We start from the raw sequence: 13391 nt of genomic DNA, 5'->3' as shown, positions 1-13391 counted from the left end.
TTAGTGGGTACGCCGCGAGACGGACGATGGAGCACAACGAGAACACAGACCAACGGACGTAGCTGACCCGACTAGGGCATGGAGGCAATCTCTGGGTAGTCAACCCTGAGCTAGACACTAACAACACTCTACAGTCACTAATCCTACCACAACACTACCATAAAGCAAAGAAACAGACAACGCATCCTACGAAACACTACAAGCTCGAAACAGTCTCAAATCATATCGAAATGACTCGAAATCGGAGGGCAAGACTCACAAGGACATATCCTATATGGCCAAACACCTAAACCCTGAAAACCATAACTATAAGACCTCTAATCGCTATCGCGATAGGCTCAAAACAGCAATTTTCAAAGTGTCCGGAACTGATCTACAAAGACATCAACACGAAGAGCTTTTCGCCCTGATTCTAACGACTACTTGATCATTCAGAACGGATGTCGTTTGAGGTACTTACGACCAAATATAGCTCGTAGCAGGCAGGCTCGCGATGTGGTCCTCGGCTTGCATTGCTTGCGTCGACGCGGAGAGCTCCTCGATGCTAACACGCTCCTACTCTCATATCTGCAATGTGATTAGTGTGCGCGACGGTGTGTGTGCGTGAAGCTCACTACTCTGTGTTGCAGAACCCATGACTGTATATTAATTGAGATAGCGTAATGTGTCCTTTTCAAAGCCTTAGGTTTCAGCTTATATACAAAGCCTTCAAACCTAATGTTCGGCCAAATGACCTGAATTGTCCTTAGGCTTCTACAGAGCTTAATTACAAGAAACTGAGTTGACTTTACTCATTATAAAAGCAGGTGCGGCCAAAATACAAGTGCCGATTTAAAATATGAGGTTTCCATAAACATTACAAAAGTGGCCGTAATGGTCAAAATAATAATAACGGGATATTCAATGATGTCCATGAACTCGTATCTTCATGTTGCAGCATCCATCTTCATCTTCATTACTTCATCACCATCTTCATGTGGAATCTTTACAGAATCTTTGAGGAATCTTAATGGAATCTTTATGGAAACGTTGTTTAAAGGGCGTCCTTTCAACAACTTACAATCAAGTGATAGCTACTATGGTATTCTCTTTACATTATGATTTAGTCCTTAAAAAAAGGTTGCTAGCTTGGGATATTGTACCTACTTATTAATACACCTAGCTCACCCGTGCCACATGCTTTAATGATGAGATTTTTATTAACTACCTAGTACCGGTCTCCCTTTGGTCTAATAGCTACAATTTGCGATCTATCCTTCACTTCTAAAACCAATGGACCTGTATGATATGGCGGTGCTTGGGCATATGCTGGCTCAGAATGCCTAGATGATACAGTACTATTAAGCTTTCCTACTTTTGAGCTTTGAAATACTAACACCCTATGATAGGTATAATTGTGGTTTTCTTGAATCGCCTACTCTCTTATGATCTCACTTGAGTTGTGATACCTGGCTATTGATAATTGTTTCCATACTAAGTGACTTGTTTACAAAAACCACTATAAACTGTAAGTACTTTGTCTATAAGGATTATTGGAAGCAATGCCGACTGGATCCATGTCAGCATATGGTTTTACTGACTCTATAAAAAAAATTCTACTTCAATTGTAGGTTTTGCTTGGCATAAATTGTCATCTAAGTCACTAGTTGATGATTACCTTATCTTTTTTTGAACATTGTGAATGGACCGCGCTAATGGGTCCAATGGATATTAGTTGGTTGATTATCTTTCTTATAACACATATAAATTTTATGTCCACTACTTGATTACAAAAGCTGATGTAGACTGTAAGTAGCTTTCGAAATAAGATTGCTTTGAAATACTGTCACTTGCAAAACAAGAACATCTTAAAGCTTAAATGTGGTTCATTGGGATAAAGAATGGTTAAGAAACTTGGATCAAAAAGGGGTGATGGCCTTTTGATCAGAATTTAATCTAATTATTATGTATAGTTTCCTTAAAAAATAGGGTTTACTAGCTACTTTTGCAACCTAATATAATAATACCACTTGCATTAGAAGGGGTGACGGCCTTCTGATCTCAAGCCTAAAATGAATTTTAAAAATTTTGAAACACACATCTTACCTAACATGGAGAAAGAATCGCCTCCAAGCCTCAGTGTGACGTCATCATGATAAGTTTTTTTGGATATAGATCCTTGGTGAATTAAACTCTTCATGGATGGTAGGTATAAGTTTAAAAAGATTTTATGTAGGACATATATAACAACTGATAGGTTCGTTGACACCAGTATAAGTATTCAAGGCTGACAAATTTGTTGTCTTGTTTATATGGATGCAAGTAAGGGATTTATCTTTACTTAAGATCTTTTTGGCTTTGCTACTGTCCATCACCGTCAATTCATCCTTTGTCACTTTGGTATGAGCCGTTCTTAACTATCTTATGTAGCCTTGTGTATTTTGTTTACAGTCTGGTAAATTGAGTAGGAATCTTACCAATGTGGTTCTTCTCTTTGCACCAATGAGAGTACTATACAAACGAGTTGCTGCCCAAGTTTTTTTCTATGCATATAAATTCAAAAGTTCACTTTTTTCATTCTCGTTGACCGCATAAATTTGAAAGTACTGGGTTAGGCTACTTCATACTCTGGTTGGTGATGATTACCCGCCGCCTTGAAGGTTCTTTTCTCTTGATTTTGATTTTTGGTTCAAGAAAGTTAGCACTTTGAACTTAATGTTTGGTTCATAGTCAATATTTAAATCTGATATTGTTTTGCTCTTTGGTGCAAGAAAATCTACTAAGGACCTCCTCTCTACTAAAAAAAAGACCTAAGTTTATACTGATTGTTTTGTTCAAGACTATCTAGAACATTTGGTAATTGAGCACGTATGACTATTTTGTTTCACCTCTGTTGACCTTAAATCACTTAAGGTTAGGTTAGCTTTCTAGAAGTGCATGACATGATTGGTCCTTTGAGTGCTCGGCTTGGCAGGCCTAATACCCTGTTCATTTTTTACTAATGTCACTCATGGTTGTTGGATTGAAACTTATACCTCATTTTTCCAATGTCCACTTGATGTTGTTTTCAATAAAGGTATAAATTGCAATTATCTTCTAGTACTACACTTACTATGACCAAGGGTTTGAGGTTATGGGATCGATTGAGCAAATGCTAGTTCCTTCCCATAGATCCCTTTCGGATTTAGGTAAAACTTCATACTTTTTGAAACTATCTTTTTATTGATGTAGTTTGGGTCCACTTGGATCATTTACTCCCTTAGAATGAAATGGGTTGTTCCTGATTTGATACACCAAGAAAGTTTTTGTGATATTTTTCTCTCAAAATATACTGATTGATTACTAGCTTGAAATGTTTCACCTGAGATCTAAGTTACCCAGCCTACTTGTATTGCATACCTTAGGGAGTAGTTATTGCATTACCTACCTTTGGTTGTGTTTACCATAGGAATCTGTTAGGAGTATTAGGACTTTGGAATAAATTGAACTAGCGACTGGTATTGTCGTTTTTTGCATATATCGGGATCACTTACTTTGTGTGGGTAGTAAAATTTCCTCATCTGTTAGAAAAGGAGACATATTTGTTTATTATACTACAGTCTTAAAGATTTACTTTTGTAATTAATTGCATTGATTAAGCATCTCTCTAATGGATTACTTCTAAACGGATTGAAAAATCAGGGCCTAAGTATTGCACTCTAATTATTGATTTTGCACTATAATTTAAATGCGACCCTAATGTTGACTGATATGATAACCTCGAATTGATACTCCTAGATCATAATAAGCCCATATTGACTTAAAACATTAATGGCGCGTGTTGCCCTCATATCATGCATGATCTAGAGGTTTTTGGAATTTTGATCATTTACCTCTAGTTCTTATAGAGACGACCTGGCAATACTAGAGCGTAGTTTGTACTTGACTTGTGCATTTAGGTCTATAATACCATGGGAAATCTTGATGTTTATTAGCCATGAAATGATCCTTTAATGTGATTAATAATGATAAATTTATGATCAGGTGGTGATAGCTACTCTGGTATTCTCTTTACATTATGATTTGGTCCTTAAAACAAGATTGCTGGCTTGAGCTATTGTACCTACTTACTAATACACCTAGGTCACCCGTGCCACATTCTTTAATGATGAGATTTTCATTAACTACCTAGTATCAGTCTCCCTTTGGTCTAATAGCTTAGATTTGTGATCTATCCTTCACTTCTAAAACCAATGAACCTATATGACTTGGTGGTGCTTGGGCATATGCTAGCTCAGAATGTATAGTTGATACAGTTCTATTAAGATTTCGTAATTCTGAGCTTTGAAATACTAACACCCTACAATAGGTATAATTGTGGTTTTCTTGAATCGCCTAGTCTCTTATGATCTCACTTGAGTTGTCAAATCTGGATATTGATAATTGTTTCCATATTTTGTTATTTTTGATATTAAAATAAAAAGTAAAAAATAAAAACCAAAAAAATCCATAATCCAAGTGACAAACAGACTGAAGAGATGTTGACAGTACAAGGAGAAGCAGGTATAAGAAAATGAGGAAAATTTCGAGGTATGCCTCAAAAGACATATGCACAATGGGTAATGTAAGAGGTAAGAAAAGAATGTTGATCAGCCTTCAACAACAACATGAGGCCAAACATGACTAAGAACGCTCATAAAAATCTAGGATGGACTGCAAGGACAAAGGAAGTTGGTGATGCGACTAAACGAAAGAACCCATCAAGTGCAAAGTTTCCTATCACTGCAAGGCCATATACATGAAGTACATCTTTGTACTATAAATCTTCTATCTTGTATGTGACTTAATGAATCCTAATAAGCAAAAGGGACTACCAATATTGAAAAGAACAAAAGGGGAGAAAGTGATAGTTGATAGAGGTCTGCAGGAGCAACCAAGAGTCAAGCCAAATTTTGGTCATCATTGGTTCTATATGTGTTTGGTAGCCAAAAGGTGCCAAAGATGCCCATCGGTCATTCTTGAGACTGAAATCCAAAAGGTTAGCTTGTAAACCCAAATGCACGTCCAAATCAAGATAAACTTTGTCAGGAGGCTATGAATAGAGAGTACAAGCTAAGGGTCTTTTTCATTTATTTTAAAAAAAACAACAACAACAACTCTAGGTAGAGATGCTATTTTTACCAAATCTAAACCATGATAGCCATCTACATACCCTGTACATCATGTATATGATTTTTGGGAACAAATATCTCATCGATGATGAATGATGACAGATAAAGCCCTTTTGATGCAAGTTACTAACTTGGGGTTTGCCAAGCTTTAATTAAGTCATATCAAGTTGAAGTAGTATAGTCATTTACACATCACACAAAAGCTAATAGTGGCAAATGCAACTCTGATCACCTTGATGTAGGAACAAAGGAGTCACCAAAAAACGAAGAAGAGAAAACACAAATGGTAGACAAATCAACCTTTGCAGGGTTACATATCTTGTCTGTGATGAGGCGGATCAAATGCTAGACATGGGTTTTGAGCCTCTAATCAAAAATCATCTCCCAGATTTGTTCTGATAGTAGATAGACTTTATATTGGAGTGCAAGTTGGCCTAAAGAAGTTGAAAGTTTAGGCAGACAATTTCTATAGAATCCTTATAAAGTTATCATTGGCTCACAAGTTCTAAAAGCCAATCACTCAATTCTACAAATTGTAGAAGTTGTTTTGATAATGAGAAATACTCACACTTGACAGATGTGTTGGAGCAAGTGACGGATGAAGCTTTATCTATCTATGAGAATAAGGGTCAAGCTGAATGAGATCGGGTTCTTTTTTAATTTAGGTCTGTCAATAACCCTATAATGATAGCAACAGATGTTGCAACTCGGGCATGGATATGAAGGACAAAAGTTTGTCATCAATTATGATTTTCAGGGATCATAGTTCTTGTTGTGGTTAACAAAAGTACAAGTACTTGAGCACAAGATAGCAAAACGACAACACAGACCGCACCGACGTTGATCACATTGGAGATCCGACAACACCATCATGCTAGGCTCGGCAAGAGCTATGCAAAAACGCCAAGCTTTCCTTGTGGAATAAAGAGAATGTTCTCATGCATCTACGAGCTATTTGCGGTTGTAAGTATATCAAATGATGCATGTTTTCTTCTTGCAAGTAGTCATTAGAATTGTGGAGACATATGCTATGCATAAATACTCATAGATTTCATTTTTGGGCACTTTCAAAATCCGGATCTACCTTCATATGCAGAGTGTAGAGGCTTGGGACGATAGGTATATCCAAGTAAGGGGATGGTGTTCCTTAAGTTTTGTACAATTTTGGTACAGTTTAGTGAGTTTCCTTTTGTTTGTGTGTATGTGGGTTGGGTGGTGTAGTTGAGAGTAGTGAGATTCATGATTGTAAATTAGTTAGCCTTCCAGACTAAGTGAGTTTCCTTTTGTTTGTGTGTATATGGGTTGGGTGGTGTAGTTGAGAGTAGTGAGATTCATGATTGTAAATTAGTTAGCCTTCCAGACTATTGTATACGTGGGATGATCTTAGCCTGACAAGTTAAAGAGATTCCCTTTGTGCCCCTATCATGTCATTTGTGTCCTTGATTGACATTATGTTGGTCTAGGCTATGTTGCATACACTTTATAGGTGTCACGATTCCCCCCCGCAACACTTATTGATGCTTGGTTCTCTGCGTTTTCCAGGATCACACTCACCATAAAATAAGGGATGACAACAAAGCCATTTTTATCACAAAACTTTATTGTCCTTATCTTTGATCGCCTTTTCTAAAATACACTCCTCTCACTTTAATCTTCCATATTGCAAAGCTCCACTCATCCACAATTCTTTAGGGTTACCCAACCATGCTAGAAGTTTTGATCCTGATATCGTGGGGCTGAATCAAACTCTTCAACCGGCGTTCTTGTCACATCCCTGTAGCTATGGTCTTTCAAGTTTAACCTTGTCATGGTTTCCATACGTCTCAGATAGATATGGTTGTAACCCCAATCTTGGACCATAATTGCCACATGAATGGTCCTCCCAATATTATGTCATAAATATTATTCTTACCAAAATCAACAGTAGAAAAAGCATGTTTATATTCAATGCCGCAATAAGTGATGACTACCTTCTCTAGGAGCCCTAGGGGTTTCTCCATATATCCATCAGCTAGTTGCAATTTCATTCATATGGCTCTCAATGCTGGTTTTCCCCATTGTTTCCAGATCTCTTTTGTTGCAATGGCAACACCAGCTTCACTGTCAAGGATTGCCATGGTTTTTACACCTTGTAATTCCACACGAAGAGGGGTGTTCCCATCTTCTCCCTCATAATACTTGCCCACATTGTTTAATGGCACTCAGCTAGAGTTTAGATGAGGCATTTCCAGCTCTTTGATCCCTTTCTGGATTTGAGTCATTGGTTTTTTTTATACCAAATTTCTCTAGGCTTTTTCCCACAGTAGTCCACATGTTTGGTCTTATTATGAGCAACTCAGCTAACGTTATCATACAAGTGACTAGTGTCGACAAAAATCTATCATCCCTTTTGAATCAATGCCCTTGTTGAGAGAAAGTCTCTGTAATGAAATTACAATAATATCTAAGTTGAACTTGCAATCTCTCATATAGGAAGGTAGTGTTCTTAGGGAATGGGGTTGACTGTCCATAGATTGTACAGATCCTTAGTCTCCCCAATATGATTTCACTTCCAGATTCATTTTGAGATCGAACCTCAAATTCCTCTATTGGTGGAAGAAACACTCCTCTTCCAACACTAGTTTGTTTACTCGCCGTCTTAGCTCATTGTCTTCATTGGCCTCTCTGACTTGTTTCCACAATTTGTCAAGACCATCTATTTCTTTACAACCCTCAGGTATAGCTAGGTGAAATCCCTCCAAAGAGTTATCCATGGTATTCAATACCATCCTTGGTTCTAATGATGGGTCCTTGATATTTGGTCGGTGCTCATGACTTGGCTCTATTTGTTCTTAGTTTGGTGGGATTACTGGTGTAGATGGGACAAGGATCACATCCTTAGGTTTTCCAATTGGTGGCTCTAGTAAAGCTTGGGCTGTTTGAATCATTTTTAAGCACATTTCAATCCTTTTCTTTTCTAGTTCCTCATAGGGATATGTCATGCACCCCTATTCTTGAGTTTTTTGTTTTTGAGCCACACTTCATAGGCTTTCAAGAGGGCATCTAAGGGTTTGTTAACCTTCTCGACCAACACTGATTCTCCTGAACTAGCACTTCTTGGTTTCTCATATGTGGATGGTTCTTTTGAGGTTGTTGAGATGTTCTTAGGATTTTCTTGGAAGAAGTGATTGCACATATGTACATACACATGCATGGTGCACCAAAAAAAGGATTGCCCATTGTCTAGAGCCAAGTGGTTATGTGGGGCCAACATGTGTACGAGTAGGACAATGTGTACATAGTACATCGATTTTCATTATCACCATTATCAGTGTGTTTTTCTATATTGATGAGGAGTTGCTGGAGCATAAAACTTCTCCAGGAAGCTATAAGCGGTCCCACACCATGAAGTAAGCAGGTGCATCAGATGGTGTTAGCAATGGCTAACACAAGCTACACCGAATATGCACCAAGCTGTGGATGTGCTATAGTGCACAATATTTCCTTTTCATTGTATAGGGCTTGGGCTCATTTAGGAGTTCCAAAGTTGTATGAGTCTAGGCTAGAGAGCTCAACTTTATCCCATAGTTGAAGAGTTTGAGGCCCAAAGCTATAAAAGAGCCCTAAGCTTAATGAGAAGTCATTCTTGGGTGAGTTCTCCTCTTTGTAGAGTGGATGGTCATGAGGCTCATGGGCTTTCCATGCCCATGTAGCTCTTTATTTCTAATAATCAATTATGCTTTCTTTCTTATTAGTCTTCTTTGCTTGATTATGTGGAGTGAGATTGTGTTAGTGTGATGGTAGATCTCTAATCCCTTTTTTGAGTTAATCTATTCTATCCACACCATTGGCCATGGTGTGTGAGGGATATGCCTTCCTTCTCTTCATCTCTCTCTACAAAGGTGGGGTTAGTGTGTGTGCATACGTAGTCACATTGAGGGGTTGTGCCGGAATGGACACACTAATGCGGAGTAGGTATGTTAATTGCATGCTTGTGTAGTTGTGATTAAGAGTTGTGAACAAGAATGATTGATGTGAGAGGTTAATTTCAACCGCATGATTGTGTACGAGTGATTAGTGAGTAGGAATGTGTTGTTGATAAGAGGAAGCCCCTTTCCATGGCTTCTCTCTATGATGAGAAGAAGGATCCCTTGAATCCTCTATGTCTATACATCCAAGGTTCGTGCTTCCATGCCCTAGCCGGGTTGCCGATCCACGATTTGATAATTTTGTGGGTTGTGATTAGGTCATGCTACAACGCATCTCTACATTTGGCACCGCTGCCGGGGATCAATAACCTAAGCTAGTGAGTTTAGGATGTGTAGAATAGAGCAATTTCATTACTAATTTCTCGGTTTTTGAGTGTGTGTAACTCATGTTTTGGTTTAATTTGATGATGTTGTGCAAGAAATTGATGTTAATGTTGAGTTGTGAATACCCCAAACCCCTAATTTCACTAATTTCATGCTAACCCTTGCTAATTCGCTTCTTTCCATGCTAATTTTTACTAATTTCATGTTAATTTCTACTAATTTTGACTAACCATGCTAACCTAACTGCTAACATTTGAAGTGTAAAGTATGTGAAATCCCCTTGCAAGAGGTGGAATCATCACTTTAATCAAGTTAATTGTACCAATTTATGCCTAATTTGATGATTTTGAGTGTTTGATTTTGACCTACAAATGGTCAATTGTGGAGCCGAATTGATGGTGCACACACTTGTGTGTGCAATGATGAGACTTCGCGTGGAGCAAAGGAATAGCTTGGAGTATAATTACGATGTAAGTGCATTCACTTGTTATGTCAAATTCTTGATTGATTAATGTGATTTAATGTTGTTAATCATTTGCTAAAATTAGGTGTGTAACACAAATTGACCTACACTTTGCACCTAATTTGATACACTTTGAATAAAATTGATAGTCAAATTGTGACTAATGAACTTTGTGTGTGTCCAAATAATGCTTAATTCCTATCAAGAATTCATGTGTGTGCATAAAAATCATTGTGTGTGCAGACACAATGATGCTTAATTCCTATCAAGAATTCATGTGTGTGCATAAAAATCATTGTGTGTGCAGACATAATAATGCTTAATTCCTATCAAGAATTCATGTGTGTGCATAAAAATCATTGTGTGTGCAGACACCAAAGAGGGAAAAAACTGTCAAAAATTTCAAGTGTGTGTGCACCTAATCTTGAGTGTGTGCATGCATAGAAATTGATGGAATTGATGATACATGAGTATGCAATCATGTAAATGATGTGTATGTTAGACTAATTCAATCATTGGATAAGCTTAAATGCCAAAAAATTAGGCAAAATTTGAGTGTGTGTGCCCATCCATGACCACTTGATTTTCAATGATTGATGGTCAATTGGAACACCTAAACGGTTTTTGATTATGGATTTTTCATGAAAATTGTGTGCAATCATTAGGTGTAAGCCTAAATGCATTGCAAATTGAGCCAAATTTGAATTTTTGCGCTTAATTTTTGAGTGTGTGCATTGCTTGATTGGGTAAAAATAGTGTAATTTTTTAGAAATTGAGCATGCATTCATTCACTTTTGCTTGATCAAGTGTGAGAATTGAGCATTGCAAAGTGAAATTGATGTAATTTTTGCATAAAATTTTGGCCTAAATTTGGGTGTGTGCCTACTCAATGGCATGTGGAATCCGGTCCTTGTATTAATAATTGGGAGCAATTACCAATTATGATGATTGAAAGGCCTACAAGATTGGTTTATGTATGATTAAGTGATTCATGATGATTCAATTGGATACTCAATTGAAAATGATTGGATAATGACCAATGTCATGTATGCCGATTTGATGGGAATTGGTAAAAATTCCATTGAATTGTGTCTTTGCAAATGCTATAATCAATTGTGTGTAACCGTACAAACCAAGTGACAAATCCAATTTGATTTGGATGATTAGGGATTTGAGATATGAGCAATCAAATTTGCGATGATTAAAAATTGGGCTTAAATTCACCAATGTTTTGTGTCAATTGGGTTTGTCTAAATGTGGATATCTGCGGATATGAGCAACTTAAGTTGCAATGGTTGGTCTGGTTGTGCAAATGAGATGACAACCTTAATTGATTTGCTTATGAGCATTGCCCAATTTAGTAAAAAGTGCATTGAAAATGGAATTTTTGCTCTTGAATTTGAAGCAATATCGATTGAAAATGGATTAATATGCATGCTCAAATTGTCAATGAGAAGGTTTGGATGCCAAAAGAGTGTTCTAGTAGATTTTTAATTACGATCGGCGTCCATTTGAATGTGAAGCAATTCAATTATCAAGCGGATATGGTAATTCACTTTTTTTTTAAATATGTGTGACTTAAATTGCATGTCCAAATATCATTTTTGTAAAAGTTTTTAACTTCTACAAGAAGTGAAACCATTTTCTCAGGCTTGATCTCACTTCTCTCTCAAATGGCCTTACATGTTGTTGACCATGGGATTGAGCCCCAACAAATTTGAAAAGGAAAATCAAAAGCCCACCAAGCAAGCCTTTTTTGGCTTCCTCGCTGGCAGCCCCACTCCCGAGTCTCAAGACCCACACACACCCGCACGAGCCTTCAGCCTAATTTGGTTTGACCTGAGTCTCTCCTTGGAGCTACATACCATATGCTCGCATTTGCATTCATTGCGACTCACAAAACTTGGAGCACAACTCACCACGACATATAAAAGTTTCAAGTCCTGTTGCAATCCAGTGACTTAGTGAGCTAACTTGGCGTGCCATCATGATCTCACAATTCACACACACACACACACACACACACACACATAAGGCCCACTGGCCCACCAATTTTGGATTGGCGCTCGTAGAAACCCACACACACTGAGCAACGGGCTGTGATGTTGATGGTCCATGACCCCACCCACCCACACACACACACACAACTTCTCTCTCTCTCTCTCTCTCTCTCTCTCTCTCTCTCTCTCTCTCTCTCTCTCTCTCTCTCTCTCTCTCTCTCTCTCTCTCTCTCTCTCTCTCTCTCTCTGGCGGCCCCGCACACACTCTCTTGGTCCCCCTGATTCCGCTACAGCCTGCAGCTCGCCCACCATAAACTCTCATACACACACAACTCTCGCCCGTGACTCTCGCCCATGACTCAACCGACTTGTTTGACATTGACACACACACATACACACACACACACACACACACACACACTATTGCCTACCAGGTCTTCTCTCACTATTGCGTGCACTGCTGCACAGACTACCGTCGATTCCAAGGCATGAAACAAAAATAATGATAACAAAAAGAAAATCAGGACATAAAGTGGGGGCTCGTTCCCACCTTCGGTAGTCACCCACCACACACATAACTCACTCATTTTCCCTCCATGTCATCTTGTTCTTTGTGCTTCCCACTCAGACAAGCAAGATCAAAACCATAAAAAAACAGAGGACCTTTTTCTGAGAAGAAATTAAGAATAGAAATAAAATGGGGAGTCCCATCCTTTCCATCACCTCGAGCTCAGAATGCTTCTCTCAACCCTACTTGAGCCCATGAAATCCAAAACATTAAATGCACAATTTGTTCTTATCGCAAATGAAAAGCATGGGCTTGAAGGGATTCATTTCATGAACAATAGGAATGAGCTATTCATTTTTGGTCATTGTGTTGGTCTGGGTCTTTCGATGCAAGGCATATGACTTGTGTTTGATTCTTGCATTTATTAGTGCTTTTCCTCATTTAGAAAATGCTTACGCACTAAAAAATAACTGAGCTTTGAATGGTAAGATGACAGTGTAGAATAATTCACTTTTCAAAGTTTTGGCTATCAAGAGCCATGCACCATCAGTTGGGATTTAGTTTTCTATGTATGCCATATTTGCTATGTAAGAGCCACATGTGGGCATCAAGTAAAGCTATGATTGTGTGATGATTGCATACCCTACACTAATAATTTGGCTCATGTGTGATTTAGTGCTTGGCTTGATTGAAATTATCATTGCACTAAAATGGCAAGCTCTATTTGAAATGCATGTGAGCTTCATGTGAGAGTTACACTAGATGATGAGTTGTGCTTGCTTGGTCGTACTTTGTGCTTAAACTTAACATTTCTTGTGCATTTTTAATGCTTGAATTGAATGAGAAATTATTTGAAAGCATTAAAATTGTGCTTGTTTTGATGGACAAGAGTGTGCATAAAAATTTGAACTTGGCATTGTGCATGCTTTTAGTGCTTGTATTGGATGTTCAAATGCTTTCATGCATTGACAATTGTGCTTCATTTTGAAGGGATGTGGC

The sequence above is a fragment of the Adiantum capillus-veneris genome, chromosome 6, assembly GCF_014529385.1.
Source record: "Adiantum capillus-veneris isolate H3 chromosome 6, ASM1452938v2, whole genome shotgun sequence".
In the NCBI taxonomy this organism is placed as follows: domain Eukaryota; kingdom Viridiplantae; phylum Streptophyta; class Polypodiopsida; order Polypodiales; family Pteridaceae; genus Adiantum; species Adiantum capillus-veneris.
The sequence above is the reverse complement of the archived record's forward strand: the minus strand, read 5'-3'. Positions refer to the sequence as shown.